The sequence below is a fragment of the Spea bombifrons genome, chromosome 3 (genome assembly GCF_027358695.1).
Source record: "Spea bombifrons isolate aSpeBom1 chromosome 3, aSpeBom1.2.pri, whole genome shotgun sequence".
In the NCBI taxonomy this organism is placed as follows: Eukaryota; Metazoa; Chordata; class Amphibia; order Anura; family Pelobatidae; genus Spea; species Spea bombifrons.
Genome location: NC_071089.1, coordinates 35,183,869 through 35,208,674, shown reverse-complemented (window position 1 = coordinate 35,208,674; position 24,806 = coordinate 35,183,869).

Sequence of the window (24,806 nt, the reverse complement as noted above, 5' to 3'; positions counted from 1 at the left end):
TCTAAGATAACGGGTCAGTTTAATTTGATCAAGGGCAATATCAACGTACTGAGAGCAACAGCTACATTTGGAACGTTGGAACCAATGGAATGTTCTATCAGGTCTATCACCATAGCAACCATAGGAATGGTCTAAGCAGAAGAACCAGGTCAATGGTTGCCATGGTGATAAGATCAACATTGAAACTTTGCACCAAAAAGGAATCATTTTGTTTTCCGTGTATTCTGCGCGACTTTTCAAGCCAGAAATGAAACAGAACCGAAATATCCATTTATGAAATATTACTTTTAACCTTTTGGTTTTTTTTTTATTAAACAAAAATCCATTTCTGTAAGATTAAGCCAGGCTTTAAGGGACTTGTCTCATTTGTGGTTGGAAGTGAAATGATTTAGACCCCGCCCACTTGATGCACCCACACCCACTATTGCATCATCAGCCTCTGTGATGTCATCATAGGAGGTTATATAAAGCAGGTGAAACTCAGACACTTCTCATTGCTCAGCAGAGCAGGCGAGTGAGAAGATGTTAGATACTCTTCTGATAATCGTGGGGTGCCTCTGCACCTTCATGATGCTTTTATTACTTGTTGGATTAGGAAAACGTAGTGGAGGACGAAAGGCAAATGAAGCCGACCTCTACCTAGAGATTATGTTCGCAATCAAACGCACAAACCACACCATGTTCAAGATACAGACCATAACGGGTCAGTTTAATTTGATCAACGTACTGAGAGCAACTGCTACGTTTGGAACGTTGGAACCAATGGAATGTTCTATCAGTTTTATCACCATAGCAACCATAGGAATGGTCTAAGCAGAAGAACCAAGTCAATGGTTGCCACGGTGATAAGATCAACATTGAAACTTTGCACCAAAAAGGAATCATTTTGTTTTCTGTGTATTCTGCGCGACTTTGGAAGCTAGAAATGAAACAGAACCGAAATATCCATTTACGAAATCTTACTTTTTACCTTTTGGAGGTTTTTTTTAAACAAAAATCCATTTCAGCAAGATTAAGCCGGGCTTTAAGTGACTTACTTAAAATTGAAATTGATGTTTTAGCTAACTGAAGACTATTTAAAATTATGAAGCGTGGCAGTTAACGCCATGATGACTCCATTAAAAACTATTTCAGCCAATCAAACATTTTCAGGGGGAGTCTTGTTTTTTTCGAGAGGCTCCAACCGTTCCTTGGCCTCCCCTTATAGACTTTTTACGTAAAAAGTGTGTGTGTGTGTAACAGAACATATACATGTCACAAATTGCATGCATTCTTTTTTCCTTTTGCTACATCATACAGCATAATATACAGAATTATGCTTTCATTATTTTGCTACATTGTAGCGGTTAACAGGTGACTCTGTGAAGCCACAATGTTGAACAAATATGATACAAAGGGTCTCAAAGCAACGCATAGCGCATTTTGCTCTTTTAAATCTAATATTATAGAATCATGGAACCTGCCGACAGATCGGCCCCCGTCTACTCGCACGTTTCTCCTGCTGTAAAGACTCAAACCTTAATCAGTCGTTGGTCTCGTCTTAGATTCAGGAGCCGTATGTCTATCCCATGCATGTTTAATACCCTCACCTTAATAACATCACTCATCCTAGGATAACTTTTCACTTCCAGCATTATAGATATTACCTATTGCTACTTAGACTCAGGTATTGTCTTCTCCCATGTGCTCCTTTTTGTATTTACATAAAACATTTTCCCCAGTATGTCCCAATATCTAACAAATTAAGTTAAAAAAAAGAAAGGAACAGAAACAAAATGTTCTTAAAAGGCCTTTATAAATGTATCCCATACATGTGTTTGTACATACATGTAGATTGAACATGAGGTCTATGTAGGTGACTGTACACAACATATGCCAGGGTCGGCACGCTTAGATGGTGGAATTAAATGCCATAGTAATATGAGGAAAAACTCAAATGGAGACAATATATTTTATATTTATTTGAGGGACTTTGAGAGGTGAGATTGCACCTGTGACATGATCTTGACATGTTGGTAGTTACGCTGACAAGCTGCTCTACCACGCATGTATGGATATGTGGTTGGCCCTCCTGAGCCTGCTTTGCCCACGACTTGTCTCATTTGTGGTTGGAACTGAAATGATTTAGGCCCCGCCCACTTGATTCAGCCACGCCTATTATTGCATCATCTGCCTGTTTGTCTCGCTGGCTACACCATGGAGTCCAAGACCATCATCCTACACTGACCTCCACCAGAGGATTTTCATGTTATCTGTAAACTGAACTTCCAATTTAACGTGTCAATAAAATTCTGTTAACATTTAGTATAGTTCATGCTGTTTATTTAAAAATATTATTATTTCCCACAAATAACGTGTGATATTTAGCAATTATCAGTTAATGTTCTAAGATAACGGGTCAGTTTAATTTGATCAAGGGCAATATCAACGTACTGAGAGCAACAGCTACATTTGGAACGTTGGAACCAATGGAATGTTCTATCAGGTCTATCACCATAGCAACCATAGGAATGGTCTAAGCAGAAGAACCAGGTCAATGGTTGCCATGGTGATAAGATCAACATTGAAACTTTGCACCAAAAAGGAATCATTTTGTTTTCCGTGTATTCTGCGCGACTTTTCAAGCCAGAAATGAAACAGAACCGAAATATCCATTTATGAAATATTACTTTTAACCTTTTGGTTTTTTTTTATTAAACAAAAATCCATTTCTGTAAGATTAAGCCAGGCTTTAAGGGACTTGTCTCATTTGTGGTTGGAAGTGAAATGATTTAGACCCCGCCCACTTGATGCACCCACACCCACTATTGCATCATCAGCCTCTGTGATGTCATCATAGGAGGTTATATAAAGCAGGTGAAACTCAGACACTTCTCATTGCTCAGCAGAGCAGGCGAGTGAGAAGATGTTAGATACTCTTCTGATAATCGTGGGGTGCCTCTGCACCTTCATGATGCTTTTATTACTTGTTGGATTAGGAAAACGTAGTGGAGGACGAAAGGCAAATGAAGCCGACCTCTACCTAGAGATTATGTTCGCAATCAAACGCACAAACCACACCATGTTCAAGATACAGACCATAACGGGTCAGTTTAATTTGATCAACGTACTGAGAGCAACTGCTACGTTTGGAACGTTGGAACCAATGGAATGTTCTATCAGTTTTATCACCATAGCAACCATAGGAATGGTCTAAGCAGAAGAACCAAGTCAATGGTTGCCACGGTGATAAGATCAACATTGAAACTTTGCACCAAAAAGGAATCATTTTGTTTTCTGTGTATTCTGCGCGACTTTGGAAGCTAGAAATGAAACAGAACCGAAATATCCATTTACGAAATCTTACTTTTTACCTTTTGGAGGTTTTTTTTAAACAAAAATCCATTTCAGCAAGATTAAGCCGGGCTTTAAGTGACTTACTTAAAATTGAAATTGATGTTTTAGCTAACTGAAGACTATTTAAAATTATGAAGCGTGGCAGTTAACGCCGTGATGACTCCATTAAAAACTATTTCAGCCAATCAAACATTTTCAGGGGGAGTCTTGTTTTTTTCGAGAGGCTCCAACCGTTCCTTGGCCTCCCCTTATAGACTTTTTACGTAAAAAGTGTGTGTGTGTGTAACAGAACATATACATGTCACAAATTGCATGCATTCTTTTTTCCTTTTGCTACATCATACAGCATAATATACAGAATTATGCTTTCATTATTTTGCTACATTGTAGCGGTTAACAGGTGACTCTGTGAAGCCACAATGTTGAACAAATATGATACAAAGGGTCTCAAAGCAACGCATAGCGCATTTTGCTCTTTTAAATCTAATATTATAGAATCATGGAACCTGCCGACAGATCGGCCCCATTCGGCCCCCGTCTACTCGCACGTTTCTCCTGCTGTAAAGACTCAAACCTTAATCAGTCGTTGGTCTCGTCTTAGATTCAGGAGCCGTATGTCTATCCCATGCATGTTTAATACCCTCACCTTAATAACATCACTCATCCTAGGATAACTTTTCACTTCCAGCATTATAGATATTACCTATTGCTACTTAGACTCAGGTATTGTCTTCTCCCATGTGCTCCTTTTTGTATTTACATAAAACATTTTCCCCAGTATGTCCCAATATCTAACAAATTAAGTTAAAAAAAAGAAAGGAACAGAAACAAAATGTTCTTAAAAGGCCTTTATAAATGTATCCCATACATGTGTTTGTACATACATGTAGATTGAACATGAGGTCTATGTAGGTGACTGTACACAACATATGCCAGGGTCGGCACGCTTAGATGGTGGAATTAAATGCCATAGTAATATGAGGAAAAACTCAAATGGAGAAAATATATTTTATATTTATTTGAGGGACTTTGAGAGGTGAGATTGCACCTGTGACATGATCTTGACATGTTGGTAGTTACGCTGACAAGCTGCTCTACCACGCATGTATGGATATGTGGTTGGCCCTCCTGAGCCTGCTTTGCCAACGACTTGTCTCATTTGTGGTTGGAACTGAAATGATTTAGGCCCCGCCCACTTGATTCAGCCACGCCTATTATTGCATCATCTGCCTGTTTGTCTCGCTGGCTACACCATGGAGTCCAAGACCATCATCCTACACTGACCTCCACCAGAGGATTTTCATGTTATCTGTAAACTGAACTTCCAATTTAACGTGTCAATAAAATTCTGTTAACATTTAGTATAGTTCATGCTGTTTATTTAAAAATATTATTATTTCCCACAAATAACGTATGATATTTAGCAATTCTCAGTTAATGTTCTAAGATAACGGGTCAGTTTAATTTGATCAAGGGCAATATCAACGTACTGAGAGCAACAGCTACATTTGGAACGTTGGAACCAATGGAATGTTCTATCAGGTCTATCACCATAGCAACCATAGGAATGGTCTAAGCAGAAGAACCAGGTCAATGGTTGCCATGGTGATAAGATCAACATTGAAACTTTGCACCAAAAAGGAATCATTTTGTTTTCCGTGTATTCTGCGCGACTTTTCAAGCCAGAAATGAAACAGAACCGAAATATCCATTTATGAAATATTACTTTTAACCTTTTGTTTTTTTTTTATTAAACAAAAATCCATTTCTGTAAGATTAAGCCAGGCTTTAAGGGACTTGTCTCATTTGTGGTTGGAAGTGAAATGATTTAGACCCCGCCCACTTGATGCAGCCACGCCCACTATTGCATCATCAGCCTCTGTGATGTCATCATAGGAGGTTATATAAAGCAGGTGAAACTCAGACACTTCTCATTGCTCAGCAGAGCAGGCGAGTGAGAAGATGTTAGATACTCTTCTGATAATCGTGGGGTGCCTCTGCACCTTCATGATGCTTTTATTACTTGTTGGATTAGGAAAACGTAGTGGAGGACGAAAGGCAAATGAAGCCGACCTCTACCTAGAGATTATGTTCGCAATCAAACGCACAAACCACACCATGTTCAAGATACAGACCATAACGGGTCAGTTTAATTTGATCAACGTACTGAGAGCAACTGCTACGTTTGGAACGTTGGAACCAATGGAATGTTCTATCAGTTTTATCACCATAGCAACCATAGGAATGGTCTAAGCAGAAGAACCAAGTCAATGGTTGCCACGGTGATAAGATCAACATTGAAACTTTGCACCAAAAAGGAATCATTTTGTTTTCTGTGTATTCTGCGCGACTTTGGAAGCTAGAAATAAAACAGAACCGAAATATCCATTTACGAAATCTTACTTTTTACCTTTTGGAGGTATTTTTAAACAAAAATCCATTTCAGCAAGATTAAGCCGGGCTTTAAGTGACTTACTTAAAATTGAAATTGATGTTTTAGCTAACTGAAGACTATTTAAAATTATGAAGCGTGGCAGTTAACGCCGTGATGACTCCATTAAAAACTATTTCAGCCAATCAAACATTTTCAGGGGGAGTCTTGTTTTTTTCGAGAGGCTCCAACCGTTCCTTGGCCTCCCCTTATAGACTTTTTACGTAAAAAGTGTGTGTGTGTGTGTAACAGAACATATACATGTCACAAATTGCATGCATTCTTTTTTCCTTTTGCTACATCATACAGCATAATATACAGAATTATGCTTTCATTATTTTGCTATATTGTAGCGGTTAACAGGTGACTCTGTGAAGCCACAATGTTGAACAAATATGATACAAAGGGTCTCAAAGCAACGCATAGCGCATTTTGCGCTTTTAAATCTAATATTATAGAATCATGGAACCTGCCGACAGATCGGCCCCATTCGGCCCCCGTCTACTCGCCCGTTTCTTCTGCTGTAAAGACTCAAACCTTAATCAGCCGTTGGTCTCGTCTTAGATTCAGGAGCCGTATGTCTATCCCATGCATGTTTAATAAACTCACCTTAATAACATCACTCATCCTAGGATAACTTTTCACTTCCAGCATTATAGATATTACCTATTGCTACTTAGACTCAGGTATTGTCTTCTCCCATGTGCTCCTTTTTGTATTTACATAAAACATTTTCCCCAGTATGTCCCAATATCTAACAAATCAAGTTAAAAAAGAAAGGAACAGAAACAAAATTTTCTTAAAAGGCCTTTATAAATGTATCCCATACATGTGTTTGTACATACATGTAGATTGAACATGAGGTCTATGTAGGTGACTGTACACAACATATGCCAGGGTCGGCACGCTTAGATGGTGGAATTAAATGCCATAGTAATATGAGGAAAAACTCAAATGGAGACAATATATTTTATATTTATTTGTGGGACTTTGAGAGGTGAGATTGCACCTGTGACATGATCTTGACATGTTGGTAGCTACGCTGACAAGCTGCTCTACCACGCATGTATGGATATGTGGTTGGCCCTCCTGAGCCTGCTTTGCCAACGACTTGTCTCATTTGTGGTTGGAACTGAAATGATTTAGGCCCCGCCCACTTGATTCAGCCACGCCTATTATTGCATCATCTGCCTGTTTGTCTCGCTGGCTACACCATGGAGTCCAAGACCATCATCCTACACTGACCTCCACCAGAGGATTTTCATGTTATCTGTAAACTGAACTTCCAATTTAACGTGTCAATAAAATTCTGTTAACATTTAGTATAGTTCATGCTGTTTATTTAAAAATATTATTATTTCCCACAAATAACGTATGATATTTATCAATTCTCAGTTAATGTTCTAAGATAACGGGTCAGTTTAATTTGATCAAGGGCAAGATCAACGTACTGAGAGCAACAGCTACATTTGGAACGTTGGAACCAATGGAATGTTCTATCAGGTCTATCACCATAGCAACCATAGGAATGGTCTAAGCAGAAGAACCAAGTCAATGGTTGCCATGGTGATAAGATCAACATTGAAACTTTGCACCAAAAAGGAATCATTTTGTTTTCCATGTATTCTGCGCGACTTTTCAAGCCAGAAATGAAACAGAACCGAAATATCCATTTATGAAATATTACTTTTAACCTTTTGTTTTTTTTTTTATTAAACAAAAATCCATTTCTGTAAGATTAAGCCAGGCTTTAAGGGACTTGTCTCATTTGTGGTTGGAAGTGAAATGATTTAGACCCCGCCCACTTGATGCAGCCACGCCCACTATTGCATCATCAGCCTCTGTGATGTCATCATAGGAGGTTATATAAAGCAGGTGAAACTCAGACACTTCTCATTGCTCAGCAGAGCAGGCGAGTGAGAAGATGTTAGATACTCTTCTGATAATCGTGGGGTGCCTCTGCACCTTCATGATGCTTTTATTACTTGTTGGATTAGGAAAACGTAGTGGAGGACGAAAGGCAAATGAAGCCGACCTCTACCTAGAGATTATGTTCGCAATCGAACGCACAAACCACACCATGTTCAAGATACAGACCATAACGGGTCAGTTTAATTTGATCAACGTACTGAGAGCAACTGCTACGTTTGGAACGTTGGAACCAATGGAATGTTCTATCAGTTTTATCACCATAGCAACCATAGGAATGGTCTAAGCAGAAGAACCAAGTCAATGGTTGCCACGGTGATAAGATCAACATTGAAACTTTGCACCAAAAAGGAATCATTTTGTTTTCTGTGTATTCTGCGCGACTTTGGAAGCTAGAAATGAAACAGAACCGAAATATCCATTTACGAAATCTTACTTTTTACCTTTTTGGAGGTTTTTTTTAAACAAAAATCCATTTCAGCAAGATTAAGCCGGGCTTTAAGTGACTTACTTAAAATTGAAATTGATGTTTTAGCTAACTGAAGACTATTTAAAATTATGAAGCGTGGCAGTTAACGCCGTGATGACTCCATTAAAAATTATTTCAGCCAATCAAACATTTTCAGGGGGAGTCTTGTTTTTTTCGAGAGGCTCCAACCGTTCCTTGGCCTCCCCTTATAGACTTTTTACGTAAAAAGTGTGTGTGTGTGTGTAACAGAACATATACATGTCACAAATTGCATGCATTCTTTTTTCCTTTTGCTACATCATACAGCATAATATACAGAATTATGCTTTCATTATTTTGCTACATTGTAGCGGTTAACAGGTGACTCTGTGAAGCCACAATGTTGAACAAATATGATACAAAGGGTCTCAAAGCAACGCATAGCGCATTTTGCTCTTTTAAATCTAATATTATAGAATCATGGAACCTGCCGACAGATCGGCCCCATTCGGCCCCCGTCTACTCGCCCGTTTCTTCTGCTGTAAAGACTCAAACCTTAATCAGTCGTTGGTCTCGTCTTAGATTCAGGAGCCGTATGTCTATCCCATGCATGTTTAATACCCTCGCCTTAATAACATCACTCATCCTAGGATAACTTTTCACTTCCAGCATTATAGATATTACCTATTGCTACTTAGACTCAGGTATTGTCTTCTCCCATGTGCTCCTTTTTGTATTTACATAAAACATTTTCCCCAGTATGTCCCAATATCTAACAAATCAAGTTAAAAAAAGAAAGGAACAGAAACAAAATGTTCTTAAAAGGCCTTTATAAATGTTTCCCATACATGTGTTTGTACATACATGTAGATTGAACATGAGGTCTATGTAGGTGACTGTACACAACATATGCCAGGGTCGGCACGCTTAGATGGTGGAATTAAATGCCATAGTAATATGAGGAAAAACTCAAATGGAGAAAATATATTTTATATTTATTTGAGGGACTTTGAGAGGTGAGATTGCACCTGTGACATGATCTTGACATGTTGGTAGTTACGCTGACAAGCTGCTCTACCACGCATGTATGGATATGTGGTTGGCCCTCCTGAGCCTGCTTTGCCAACGACTTGTCTCATTTGTGGTTGGAACTGAAATGATTTAGGCCCCGCCCACTTGATTCAGCCACGCCTATTATTGCATCATCTGCCTGTTTGTCTCGCTGGCTACACCATGGAGTCCAAGACCATCATCCTAAACTGACCTCCACCAGAGGATTTTCATGTTATCTGTAAACTGAACTTCCAATTTAACGTGTCAATAAAATTCTGTTAACATTTAGTATAGTTCATGCTGTTTATTTAAAAATATTATTTCCCACAAATAACGTGTGATATTTAGCAATTCTCAGTTAATGTTCTAAGATAACGGGTCAGTTTAATTTGATCAAGGGCAATATCAACGTACTGAGAGCAACAGCTACATTTGGAACGTTGGAACCAATGGAATGTTCTATCAGGTCTATCACCATAGCAACCATAGGAATTGTCTAAGCAGAAGAACCAGGTCAATGGTTGCCATGGTGATAAGATCAACATTGAAACTTTGCACCAAAAAGGAATAATTTTGTTTTCCGTGTATTCTGCGCGACTTTTCAAGCCAGAAATGAAACAGAACCGAAATATCCATTTATGAAATATTACTTTTAACCTTTTTTTTTTTTTTTATTAAACAAAAATCCATTTCTGTAAGATTAAGCCAGGCTTTAAGGGACTTGTCTCATTTGTGGTTGGAAGTGAAATGATTTAGACCCCGCCCACTTGATGCAGCCACGCCCACTATTGCATCATCACCCTCTGTGATGTCATCATAGGAGGTTATATAAAGCAGGTGAAACTCAGACACTTCTCATTGCTCAGCAGAGCAGGCGAGTGAGAAGATGTTAGATACTCTTCTGATAATCGTGGGGTGCCTCTGCACCTTCATGATGCTTTTATTACTTGTTGGATTAGGAAAACGTAGTGGAGGACGAAAGGCAAATGAAGCCGACCTCTACCTAGAGATTATGTTCGCAATCGAACGCACAAACCACACCATGTTCAAGATACAGACCATAACGGGTCAGTTTAATTTGATCAACATACTGAGAGCAACTGCTACGTTTGGAACGTTGGAACCAATGGAATGTTCTATCAGTTTTATCACCATAGCAACCATAGGAATGGTCTAAGCAGAAGAACCAAGTCAATGGTTGCCACGGTGATAAGATCAACATTGAAACTTTGCACCAAAAAGGAATCATTTTGTTTTCTGTGTATTCTGCGCGACTTTGGAAGCTAGAAATGAAACAGAACCGAAATATCCATTTACGAAATCTTACTTTTTACCTTTTTGGAGGTTTTTTTTAAACAAAAATCCATTTCAGCAAGATTAAGCCGGGCTTTAAGTGACTTACTTAAAATTGAAATTGATGTTTTAGCTAACTGAAGACTATTTAAAATTATGAAGCGTGGCAGTTAACGCCGTGATGACTCCATTAAAAATTATTTCAGCCAATCAAACATTTTCAGGGGGAGTCTTGTTTTTTTCGAGAGGCTCCAACCGTTCCTTGGCCTCCCCTTATAGACTTTTTACGTAAAAAGTGTGTGTGTGTGTGTAACAGAACATATACATGTCACAAATTGCATGCATTCTTTTTTCCTTTTGCTACATCATACAGCATAATATACAGAATTATGCTTTCATTATTTTGCTACATTGTAGCGGTTAACAGGTGACTCTGTGAAGCCACAATGTTGAACAAATATGATACAAAGGGTCTCAAAGCAACGCATAGCGCATTTTGCTCTTTTAAATCTAATATTATAGAATCATGGAACCTGCCGACAGATCGGCCCCATTCGGCCCCCGTCTACTCGCCCGTTTCTTCTGCTGTAAAGACTCAAACCTTAATCAGTCGTTGGTCTCGTCTTAGATTCAGGAGCCGTATGTCTATCCCATGCATGTTTAATACCCTCGCCTTAATAACATCACTCATCCTAGGATAACTTTTCACTTCCAGCATTATAGATATTACCTATTGCTACTTAGACTCAGGTATTGTCTTCTCCCATGTGCTCCTTTTTGTATTTACATAAAACATTTTCCCCAGTATGTCCCAATATCTAACAAATCAAGTTAAAAAAAGAAAGGAACAGAAACAAAATGTTCTTAAAAGGCCTTTATAAATGTATCCCATACATGTGTTTGTACATACATGTAGATTGAACATGAGGTCTATGTAGGTGACTGTACACAACATATGCCAGGGTCGGCACGCTTAGATGGTGGAATTAAATGCCATAGTAATATGAGGAAAAACTCAAATGGAGAAAATATATTTTATATTTATTTGAGGGACTTTGAGAGGTGAGATTGCACCTGTGACATGATCTTGACATGTTGGTAGTTACGCTGACAAGCTGCTCTACCACGCATGTATGGATATGTGGTTGGCCCTCCTGAGCCTGCTTTGCCAACGACTTGTCTCATTTGTGGTTGGAACTGAAATGATTTAGGCCCCGCCCACTTGATTCAGCCACGCCTATTATTGCATCATCTGCCTGTTTGTCTCGCTGGCTACACCATGGAGTCCAAGACCATCATCCTACACTGACCTCCACCAGAGGATTTTCATGTTATCTGTAAACTGAACTTCCAATTTAACGTGTCAATAAAATTCTGTTAACATTTAGTATAGTTCATGCTGTTTATTTAAAAATATTATTTCCCACAAATAACGTGTGATATTTAGCAATTCTCAGTTAATGTTCTAAGATAACGGGTCAGTTTAATTTGATCAAGGGCAATATCAACGTACTGAGAGCAACAGCTACATTTGGAACGTTGGAACCAATGGAATGTTCTATCAGGTCTATCACCATAGCAACCATAGGAATTGTCTAAGCAGAAGAACCAGGTCAATGGTTGCCATGGTGATAAGATCAACATTGAAACTTTGCACCAAAAAGGAATCATTTTGTTTTCCGTGTATTCTGCGCGACTTTTCAAGCCAGAAATGAAACAGAACCGAAATATCCATTTATGAAATATTACTTTTAACCTTTTTTTTTTTTTTTATTAAACAAAAATCCATTTCTGTAAGATTAAGCCAGGCTTTAAGGGACTTGTCTCATTTGTGGTTGGAAGTGAAATGATTTAGACCCCGCCCACTTGATGCAGCCACGCCCACTATTGCATCATCACCCTCTGTGATGTCATCATAGGAGGTTATATAAAGCAGGTGAAACTCAGACACTTCTCATTGCTCAGCAGAGCAGGCGAGTGAGAAGATGTTAGATACTCTTCTGATAATCGTGGGGTGCCTCTGCACCTTCATGATGCTTTTATTACTTGTTGGATTAGGAAAACGTAGTGGAGGACGAAAGGCAAATGAAGCCGACCTCTACCTAGAGATTATGTTCGCAATCGAACGCACAAACCACACCATGTTCAAGATACAGACCATAACGGGTCAGTTTAATTTGATCAACATACTGAGAGCAACTGCTACGTTTGGAACGTTGGAACCAATGGAATGTTCTATCAGTTTTATCACCATAGCAACCATAGGAATGGTCTAAGCAGAAGAACCAAGTCAATGGTTGCCACGGTGATAAGATCAACATTGAAACTTTGCACCAAAAAGGAATCATTTTGTTTTCTGTGTATTCTGCGCGACTTTGGAAGCTAGAAATGAAACAGAACCGAAATATCCATTTACGAAATCTTACTTTTTACCTTTTTGGAGGTTTTTTTTAAACAAAAATCCATTTCAGCAAGATTAAGCCGGGCTTTAAGTGACTTACTTAAAATTGAAATTGATGTTTTAGCTAACTGAAGACTATTTAAAATTATGAAGCGTGGCAGTTAACGCCGTGATGACTCCATTAAAAATTATTTCAGCCAATCAAACATTTTCAGGGGGAGTCTTGTTTTTTTCGAGAGGCTCCAACCGTTCCTTGGCCTCCCCTTATAGACTTTTTACGTAAAAAGTGTGTGTGTGTGTGTAACAGAACATATACATGTCACAAATTGCATGCATTCTTTTTTCCTTTTGCTACATCATACAGCATAATATACAGAATTATGCTTTCATTATTTTGCTACATTGTAGCGGTTAACAGGTGACTCTGTGAAGCCACAATGTTGAACAAATATGATACAAAGGGTCTCAAAGCAACGCATAGCGCATTTTGCTCTTTTAAATCTAATATTATAGAATCATGGAACCTGCCGACAGATCGGCCCCATTCGGCCCCCGTCTACTCGCCCGTTTCTTCTGCTGTAAAGACTCAAACCTTAATCAGTCGTTGGTCTCGTCTTAGATTCAGGAGCCGTATGTCTATCCCATGCATGTTTAATACCCTCACCTTAATAACATCACTCATCCTAGGATAACTTTTCACTTCCAGCATTATAGATATTACCTATTGCTACTTAGACTCAGGTATTGTCTTCTCCCATGTGCTCCTTTTTGTATTTACATAAAACATTTTCCCCAGTATGTCCCAATATCTAACAAATCAAGTTAAAAAAAGAAAGGAACAGAAACAAAATTTTCTTAAAAGGCCTTTATAAATGTATCCCATACATGTGTTTGTACATACATGTAGATTGAACATGAGGTCTATGTAGGTGACTGTACACAACATATGCCAGGGTCGGCACGCTTAGATGGTGGAATTAAATGCCATAGTAATATGAGGAAAAACTCAAATGGAGAAAATATATTTTATATTTATTTGAGGGACTTTGAGAGGTGAGATTGCACCTGTGACATGATCTTGACATGTTGGTAGTTACGCTGACAAGCTGCTCTACCACGCATGTATGGATATGTGGTTGGCCCTCCTGAGCCTGCTTTGCCAACGACTTGTCTCATTTGTGGTTGGAACTGAAATGATTTAGGCCCCGCCCACTTGATTCAGCCACGCCTATTATTGCATCATCTGCCTGTTTGTCTCGCTGGCTACACCATGGAGTCCAAGACCATCATCCTACACTGACCTCCACCAGAGGATTTTCATGTTATCTGTAAACTGAACTTCCAATTTAACGTGTCAATAAAATTCTGTTAACATTTAGTATAGTTCATGCTGTTTATTTAAAAATATTATTATTTCCCACAAATAACGTATGATATTTAGCAATTCTCAGTTAATGTTCTAAGATAACGGGTCAGTTTAATTTGATCAAGGGCAATATCAACGTACTGAGAGCAACAGCTACATTTGGAACGTTGGAACCAATGGAATGTTCTATCAGGTCTATCACCATAGCAACCATAGGAATGGTCTAAGCAGAAGAACCAGGTCAATGGTTGCCATGGTGATAAGATCAACATTGAAACTTTGCACCAAAAAGGAATCATTTTGTTTTCCGTGTATTCTGCGCGACTTTTCAAGCCAGAAATGAAACAGAACCGAAATATCCATTTATGAAATATTACTTTTAACCTTTTGGTTTTTTTTTTTTATTAAACAAAAATCCATTTCTGTAAGATTAAGCCAGGCTTTAAGGGACTTGTCTCATTTGTGGTTGGAAGTGAAATGATTTAGACCCCGCCCACTTGATGCAGCCACGCCCACTATTGCATCATCACCCTCTGTGATGTCATCATAGGAGGTTATATAAAGCAGGTGAAACTCAGACACTTCTCATTGCTCAGCAGAGCAGGCGAGTGAGAAGATGTTAGATACTCTTCTGATAATCGTGGGGTGCCTCTGCACCTTCATGATGCTTTTATTACTTGTTGGATTAGGAAAACGTAGTGGAGGACGAAAGGCAAATGAAGCCGACCTCTACCTAGAGATTATGTTCGCAATCGAACGCACAAACCACACCATGTTCAAGATACAGACCATAACGGGTCAGTTTAATTTGATCAACGTACTGAGAGCAACTGCTACGTTTGGAACGTTGGAACCAATGGAATGTTCTATCAGTTTTATCACCATAGCAACCATAGGAATGGTCTAAGCAGAAGAACCAAGTCAATGGTTGCCACGGTGATAAGATCAACATTGAAACTTTGCACCAAAAAGGAATCATTTTGTTTTCTGTGTATTCTGCGCGACTTTGGAAGCTAGAAATGAAACAGAACCGAAATATCCATTTACGAAATCTTACTTTTTACCTTTTTGGAGGTTTTTTTTAAACAAAAATCCATTTCAGCAAGATTAAGCCGGGCTTTAAGTGACTTACTTAAAATTGAAATTGATGTTTTAGCTAACTGAAGACTATTTAAAATTATGAAGCGTGGCAGTTAACGCCGTGATGACTCCATTAAAAATTATTTCAGCCAATCAAACATTTTCAGGGGGAGTCTTGTTTTTTTCGAGAGGCTCCAACCGTTCCTTGGCCTCCCCTTATAGACTTTTTACGTAAAAAGTGTGTGTGTGTGTGTAACAGAACATATACATGTCACAAATTGCATGCATTCTTTTTTCCTTTTGCTACATCATACAGCATAATATACAGAATTATGCTTTCATTATTTTGCTACATTGTAGCGGTTAACAGGTGACTCTGTGAAGCCACAATGTTGAACAAATATGATACAAAGGGTCTCAAAGCAACGCATAGCGCATTTTGCTCTTTTAAATCTAATATTATAGAATCATGGAACCTGCCGACAGATCGGCCCCATTCGGCCCCCGTCTACTCGCCCGTTTCTTCTGCTGTAAAGACTCAAACCTTAATCAGTCGTTGGTCTCGTCTTAGATTCAGGAGCCGTATGTCTATCCCATGCATGTTTAATACCCTCACCTTAATAACATCATTCATCCTAGGATAACTTTTCACTTCCAGCATTATAGATATTACCTATTGCTACTTAGACTCAGGTATTGTCTTCTCCCATGTGCTCCTTTTTGTATTTACATAAAACATTTTCCCCAGTATGTCCCAATATCTAACAAATCAAGTTAAAAAAAGAAAGGAACAGAAACAAAATTTTCTTAAAAGGCCTTTATAAATGTATCCCATACATGTGTTTGTACATACATGTAGATTGAACATGAGGTCTATGTAGGTGACTGTACACAACATATGCCAGGGTCGGCACGCTTAGATGGTGGAATTAAATGCCATAGTAATATGAGGAAAAACTCAAATGGAGAAAATATATTTTATATTTATTTGAGGGACTTTGAGAGGTGAGATTGCACCTGTGACATGATCTTGACATGTTGGTAGTTACGCTGACAAGCTGCTCTACCACGCATGTATGGATATGTGGTTGGCCCTCCTGAGCCTGCTTTGCCAACGACTTGTCTCATTTGTGGTTGGAACTGAAATGATTTAGGCCCCGCCCACTTGATTCAGCCACGCCTATTATTGCATCATCTGCCTGTTTGTCTCGCTGGCTACACCATGGAGTCCAAGACCATCATCCTACACTGACCTCCACCAGAGGATTTTCATGTTATCTGTAAACTGAACTTCCAATTTAACGTGTCAATAAAATTCTGTTAACATTTAGTATAGTTCATGCTGTTTATTTAAAAATATTATTTCCCACAAATAACGTGTGATATTTAGCAATTCTCAGTTAATGTTCTAAGATAACGGGTCAGTTTAATTTGATCAAGGGCAATATCAACGTACTGAGAGCAACAGCTACATTTGGAACGTTGGAACCAATGGAATGTTCTATCAGGTCTATCACCATAGCAACCATAGGAATGGTCTAAGCAGAAGAACCAGGTCAATGGTTGCCATGGTGATAAGATCAACATTGAAACTTTGCACCAAAAAGGAATCATTTTGTTTTCCGTGTATTCTGCGCGACTTTTCAAGCCAGAAATGAAACAGAACCGAAATATCCATTTATGAAATATTACTTTTAACCTTTTGTTTTTTTTTTTATTAAACAAAAATCCATTTCTGTAAGATTAAGCCAGGCTTTAAGGGACTTGTCTCATTTGTGGTTGGAAGTGAAATGATTTAGACCCCGCCCACTTGATGCAGCCACGCCCACTATTGCATCATCACCCTCTGTGATGTCATCATAGGAGGTTATATAAAGCAGGTGAAACTCAGACACTTCTCATTGCTCAGCAGAGCAGGCGAGTGAGAAGATGTTAGATACTCTTCTGATAATCGTGGAGTGCCTCTGCACCTTCATGATGCTTTTATTACTTGTTGGATTAGGAAAACGTAGTGGAGGACGAAAGGCAAATGAAGCCGACCTCTACCTAGAGATTATGTTCGCAATCGAACGCACAAACCACACCATGTTCAAGATACAGACCATAACGGGTCAGTTTAATTTGATCAACGTACTGAGAGCAACTGCTACGTTTGGAACGTTGGAACCAATGGAATGTTCTATCAGTTTTTTCACCATAGCAACCATAGGAATGGTCTAAGCAGAAGAACCAAGTCAATGGTTGCCACGGTGATAAGATCAACATTGAAACTTTGCACCAAAAAGGAATCATTTTGTTTTCTGTGTATTCTGTGCGACTTTGGAAGCTAGAAATGAAACAGAACCGAAATATCCATTTACGAAATCTTACTTTTTACCTTTTTGGAGGTTTTTTTTAAACAAAAATCCATTTCAGCAAGATTAAGCCGGGCTTTAAGTGACTTACTTAAAATTGAAATTGATGTTTTAGCTAACTGAAGACTATTTAAAATTATGAAGCGTGGCAGTTAACGCCGTGATGACTCCATTAAAAATTATTTCAGCCAATCAAACATTTTCAGGGGGAGTCTTGTTTTTTTCGAGAGGCTCCAACCGTTCCTTGGCCTCCCCTTATAGACTTTTTACGTAAAAAGTGTGTGTGTGTGTAACAGAACATATACATGTCACAAATTGCATGCATTCTTTTTTCCTTTTGCTACATCATACAGCATAATATACAGAATTATGCTTTCATTATTTTGCTACATTGTAGCGGTTAACAGGTGACTCTGTGAAGCCACAATGTTGAACAAATATGATACAAAGGGTCTCAAAGCAACGCATAGCGCATTTTGCTCTTTTAAATCTAATATTATAGAATCATGGAACCTGCCGACAGATCGGCCCCATTCGGCCCCCGTCTACTCGCCCGTTTCTTCTGCTGTAAAGACTCAAACCTTAATCAGTCGTTGGTCTCGTCTTAGATTCAGGAGCCGTATGTCTATCCCATGCATGTTTAATACCCTCACCTTAATAACATCACTCATCCTAGGATAACTTTTCACTTCCAGCATTATAGATATTACCTATTGCTACTTAGACTCAGGTATTGTCTTCTCCCATGTGCTCCTTTTTGTATTTACATAAAACATTTTCCCCAGTATGTCCCAATATCTAACAAATCAAGTTAAAAAAAGAAAGGAACAGAAACAAAATTTTCTTAAAAGGCCTTTATAAATGTATCCCATACATGTGTTTGTACATACATGTAGATTGAACATGAGGTCTATGTAGGTGACTGTACACAACATATGCCAGGGTCGGCACGCTTAGATGGTGGAATTAAATGCCATAGTAATATGAGGAAAAACTCAAATGGAGACAATATATTTTATATTTATTTGAGGGACTTTGAGAGGTGAGATTGCACCTGTGACATGATCTTGACATGTTGGTAGTTACGCTGACAAGCTGCTCTACCACGCATGTATGGATAGGTGGTTGGCCCTCCTGAGCCTGCTTTGCCCACGACTTGTCTCATTTGTGGTTGGAACTGAAATGATTTAGGCCCCGCCCACTTGATTCAGCCACGCCTATTATTGCATCATCTGCCTGTTTGTCTCGCTGGCTACACCATGGAGTCCAAGACCATCATCCTACACTGACCTCCACCAGAGGATTTTCATGTTATCTGTAAACTGAACTTCCAATTTAACGTGTCAATAAAATTCTGTTAACATTTAGTATAGTTCATGCTGTTTATTTAAAAATATTATTATTTCCCACAAATAACGTATGATATTTAGCAATTCTCAGTTAATGTTCTAAGATAACGGGTCAGTTTAATTTGATCAAGGGCAATATCAACGTACTGAGAGCAACAGCTACATTTGGAACGTTGGAACCAATGGAATGTTCTATCAGGTCTATCACCATAGCAACCATAGGAATGGTCTAAGCAGAAGAACCAGGTCAATGGTTGCCATGGTGATAAGATCAACATTGAAACTTTGCACCAAAAAGGAATCATTTTGTTTTCCGTGTATTCTGCGCGACTTTTCAAGCCAGAAATGAAACAGAACCGAAATATCCATTTATGAAATATTACTTTTAACCTTTTGTTTTTTTTTTTTATTAAACAAAAATCCATTTCTGTAAGATTAAGCCAGGCTTTAAGGGACTTGTCTCATTTGTGGTTGGAAGTGAAATGATTTAGACCCCGCCCACTTGATGCAGCCAGGCGAGTGAGAAGATGTTAGATACTCTTCTGATAATCGTGGGGTGCCTCTGCACCTTCATGATGCTTTTATTACTTGTTGGATTAGGAAAACGTAGTGGAGGACGAAAGGCAAATGAAGCCGACCTCTACCCAGTAGCGTACCTAGCGGGGGGCGGGGGGGGCGGTCCGCACCGGGTGCCGCTCATCAGGGGGGTGCCAACTTGCCGGCACCCGGCACCCCTCCAGAGACGGACAGTAATGTCCGCCGCTGGAGGAGCAGGCTCGCAAGAGAGCGGTATCGGAGGTCTTTAACAGACCTCTGGCTCCCTTGAGTGATTTAAAGCCGGTTCCCTTGAACCGGCTTAAAATCACTCAAGGGAGCCGGAGGTCTGTTAAAGACCTCCGATTCTGCTCCCTTGCGATCTGCGCGGCAACTGCTGCTGTGCAGAGGGCACTGTGGGCGCGGCTTCAGTGCCGCCGGGATCTGACAACAAACCCCGGCGGCACTGAAGCCGCGCCCACAGTGCCCTCTAACCCGGAAGAAGACAGAAGAAGAGGAGCGCAGAGCAAGACTGCTGTAAGAAGAAAAGAGTTAGAGAAGAAGGTAGGAAATCATTCATTAAGACTGAGTGACAGTGAGAGTGGATTGGTATGTGTGGAATGTGTGGATTGGTATGTGTGGATTGGTATGTGTGGATTGGTATGTGTGGAATGTGTGGATTGGTATGTGTGGTATGTGTGGAATGTGTGGATTGGTATGTGTGGGATCTGTGGATTGGTAAATGTGTGGATTGGTATGTGTGGAATCTGGATTGGTATGTGTGGAATCTGTGGATTGGTATGTGTGGAATCTGTGGATTGGTATATGTGTGGATTGGTATGTGTGTGGATTGGTATGTGTGGAATCTGTGGATTGGTATGTATCCCAAATTTAGTTTTTATTATCAAATTGTCAATTGAAAGCATCTCCCTTTCCACATTCCCCACACAAACACGAGGCTTTCCATGGGACAATTTGCCCATATTGTACCGCAACAGTGTAAGACCAGGGTAAGCGTGACCTGTGTATTATTGATTTAAAAAAATAATAGCAAAATAAAAAAGTATAATTTATATTCTGACTTTTCAGTAATATGTGATATGTTCTTTATTAACCTACAATCATAATATAGCATAATATAGCATATGAAGGTGAATTCACTGCCATTAGTATGATCCAAATACAATGAAGCAAAGTGACATCAGATTAATTTTGGTATGGTATTGGTATGTGTGGAATCTGTGGATTGGTATATGTGTGGATTGGTATGTGTGGAATCTGTGGATTGGTAAGTGTGGATTGGTAAGTGCGTGAGAGTGATGGGTGTTATGCTGTACCATTTCCAATGTCTTTTTCATTATAATTATGCTCTAAAGTACATCATAACTCCCATCACTCTATACTGTTCCATACAGTGGCAGAGCTGGGAGACAGAGGCCTTGCACCCCCACCGCAGGACTCCTGAAAGGTAAGTGAACTTCAAAGGGGGCAGAGGGTAGATAGTTAGGAGGGGGTAGATAGGGAGAAGGGAGTGAGACGGAGGGATAGGGGGTAGATAGGGAGAAGGGAGTCAGAAGGGGGTGAAAATGGGTAGATAGGGAGAAAGGAGGGTAGCAAAAATATTGAAATAGAGTCAGAATGAGAGAGAGAAAATGAATGGATTAATATGTGGATGAATTGTGTGAGAATTAATGAATTTGTGAGAATGCATCAATGAATATGTGTAAATAATTTGTGTGAAAGAATAAATGATTGTGTGAATGAAAGTGAATTAGTGAGTGACTGTAAAAGTGTTTGTGTTAATCATAGGTGTATAGCTGATTTGTCAAAAAGGCAAAGATGGTATAAGCAGGGTGTTTATGGGACAAAAATGGCACAGGCAGGGTGTTTATGGGACAAAGATGGCACAGGTAGCGTGTTTATGGGACAAAGATGGCACAGGTAGCGTATTTATGGGACAAAGATGGCGTACACTCGGCTGTTTGGGAACAATGCTGACTCATGCTGGGCTGTTTGGGGGCAAATATGGCACGTCCTATGTGTATGTAATTTGGGTGCTGGTCAGGTTCTATGTGGGCAATGTGGACGCCGTTTTTTTTGGAGGGTTATTAAAGAAATCACTATTATATGTTCAGTAAATGTTATTTATATGTGTTTATTTTACTTATAAGTTATTAATTTATTTTTTCAGATTTCTTGTTGTTTACAGTTGACATACAGTTTACAAATTGGTGCAATAAGTATTCTTGCCAACATAATTTTGTAGATGTCCTTACATTTGGGGGGGGGTGCCACTTACAGGATCCGCCCCGGGTGCCAAATACTCTAGGTACGCCCCTGCCTCTACCTAGAGATTATGTTCGCAATCGAACGCACAAACCACACCATGTTCAAGATACAGACCATAACGGGTCAGTTTAATTTGATCAACGTACTGAGAGCAACTGCTACGTTTGGAACGTTGGAACCAATGGAATGTTCTATCAGTTTTATCACCATAGCAACCATAGGAATGGTCTAAGCAGAAGAACCAAGTCAATGGTTGCCACGGTGATGAGATCAACATTGAAACTTTGCACCAAAAAGGAATCATTTTGTTTTCTGTGTATTCTGCGCGACTTTGGAAGCTAGAAATGAAACAGAACCGAAATATCCATTTATGAAATCTTACTTTTTACCTTTTGGAGGTTTTTTTTAAACAAATATCCATTTCAGCAAGATTAAGCCGGGCTTTAAGTGACTTACTTAAAATTGAAATTGATGTTTTAGCTAACTGAAGACTATTTAAAATTATGAAGCGTGGCAGTTAACGCCATGATGACTCCATTAAAAACTATTTCAGCCATTCAAACATTTTCAGGGGGAGTCTTGTTTTTTTCGAGAGGCTCCAACCGTTCCTTGGCCTCCCCTTATAGAATTTTTACGTAAAAAGTGTGTGTGTGTGTGTGTAACAGAACATATACATGTCACAAATTGCATGCATTCTTCTTTCATTTTGCTACATCATACAGCATAATATACAGAATTATGCTTTCATTATTTTGCTACATTGTAGCGGTTAACAGGTGACTCTGTGAAGCCACAATGTTGAACAAATATGATACAAAGGGTCTCAAAGCAACGCATAGCGCATTTTGCTCTTATAAATCTAATATTATAGAATCATGGAACCTGCCGACAGATCGGCCCCATTCGGCCCCCGTCTACTCGCCCGTTTCTCCTGCTGTAAAGACTCAAACCTTAATCAGTCGTTGGTCTTGTCTTAGATTCAGGAGCCGTATGTCTATCCCATGCATGTTTAATACCCTCACCTTAATAACATCACTCATCCTAGGATAACTTTTCACTTCCAGCATTATAGATATTACCTATTGCTACTTAGACTCAGGTATTGTCTTCTCCCATGTGCTCCTTTTTGTATTTACATAAAACATTTTCCCCAGTATGTCCCAATATCTAACAAATCAAGTTAAAAAAAGAAAGGAACAGAAACAAAATTTTCTTAAAAGGCCTTTATAAATGTATCCCATACATGTGTTTGTACATACATGTAGATTGAACATGAGGTCTATGTAGGTGACTGTACACAACATATGCCAGGGTCGGCACGCTTAGATGGTGGAATTAAATGCCATAGTAATATGAGGAAAAACTCAAATGGAGAAAATATATTTTATATTTATTTGAGGGACTTTGAGAAGTGAGATTGCATCTGTGACATGATCTTGACATGTTGGTAGTTACGCTGACATGCTGCTCTACCATGCATGTATGGATGTGTGGTTGGCCCTCCTGAGCCTGCTTTGCCAACGACTTGTCTCATTTGTGGTTGGAACTGAAATGATTTAGGCCCCACCCACTTGATTCAGCCACGCCTATTATTGCATCATCTGCCTGTTTGTCTCGCTGGCTACACCATGGAGTCCAAGACCATCATCCTACACTGACCTCCACCAGAGGATTTTCATGTTATCTGTAAACTGAACTTCCAATTTAACGTGTCAATAAAATTCTGTTAACATTTAGTATAGTTCATGCTGTTTATTTAAAAATATTATTATTTCCCACAAATAACGTATGATATTTAGCAATTATCAGTTAATGTTCTAAGATAACGGGTCAGTTTAATTTGATCAAGGGCAATATCAACGTACTGAGAGCAACAGCTACATTTGGAACGTTGGAACCAATGGAATGTTCTATCAGGTCTATCACCATAGCAACCATAGGAATGGTCTAAGCAGAAGAACCAGGTCAATGGTTGCCATGGTGATAAGATCAACATTGAAACTTTGAACCAAAATGGAATCATTTTGTTTTCCGTGTATTCTGCGCGACTTTTCAAGCCAGAAATGAAACAGAACCGAAATATCCATTTATGAAATATTACTTTTTACCTTTTTTTTTTTTTTATTAAACAAAAATCCATTTCTGTATCAGGACATTATTTTAAGCCCCAATATGCCCTCTACGTAAATAACAAGCTACTCCCTTTTCCAACAGTGCCTTCAATATTAAAAGAAGTATAGATTATCTTGCACTTGTATTACAATTCTCTATCTTGAAAACAATGCGTTGATATTCAAGGTAGGGATGTGAGGGACTCAGGCCCCCCCCAGAGGCTCATGTTAGGAGTGGAAAGTAAAAGTGAATTTAGTAAAGATGATGCCTTTGTTGGCTAACTACTCAGGTCTCTTCTTCAGGCATATCATACCTTACCAATATTATATGCATGAAGAAGAGATCTTTACCAAATATACTGTATGACGTTGACCTAAAGGATCTTCCAACAACTATACATTATAATTATTATCTAATTATTATTAAAGAGGCCAAACCAGGCAAATGCCCAAACTTACCATTACTGTCACTCCCATGGCACATAGGGTACTTTAAGTAAGGGAAAAAATAAAAGTCTTACCTTCAAAATACTATGCAACACAACACTTCTCCTATGCTATTCTCTACTACAGCAGCCAATCAATGGCAGGAAAGCTCTCCGATTATAATCAACGGGAGCACATTCTGAGCATGTGTGGTGCTTCTCGCAAGACCTCCTCTGGAAATCTCACGCAAGCAATTGCTGGAGCCAGCTGGCTGTGAGTCTCCATGCATGGGTACTACTGTGCAGAAGATGTGTTCAAGTGAATGCACGACAGCTGGGGGCATGGAAACAGTGCAAATCTAGCGAGGGGTACTACTGATTTTCACAATGCATTTGCAACTGGAAAA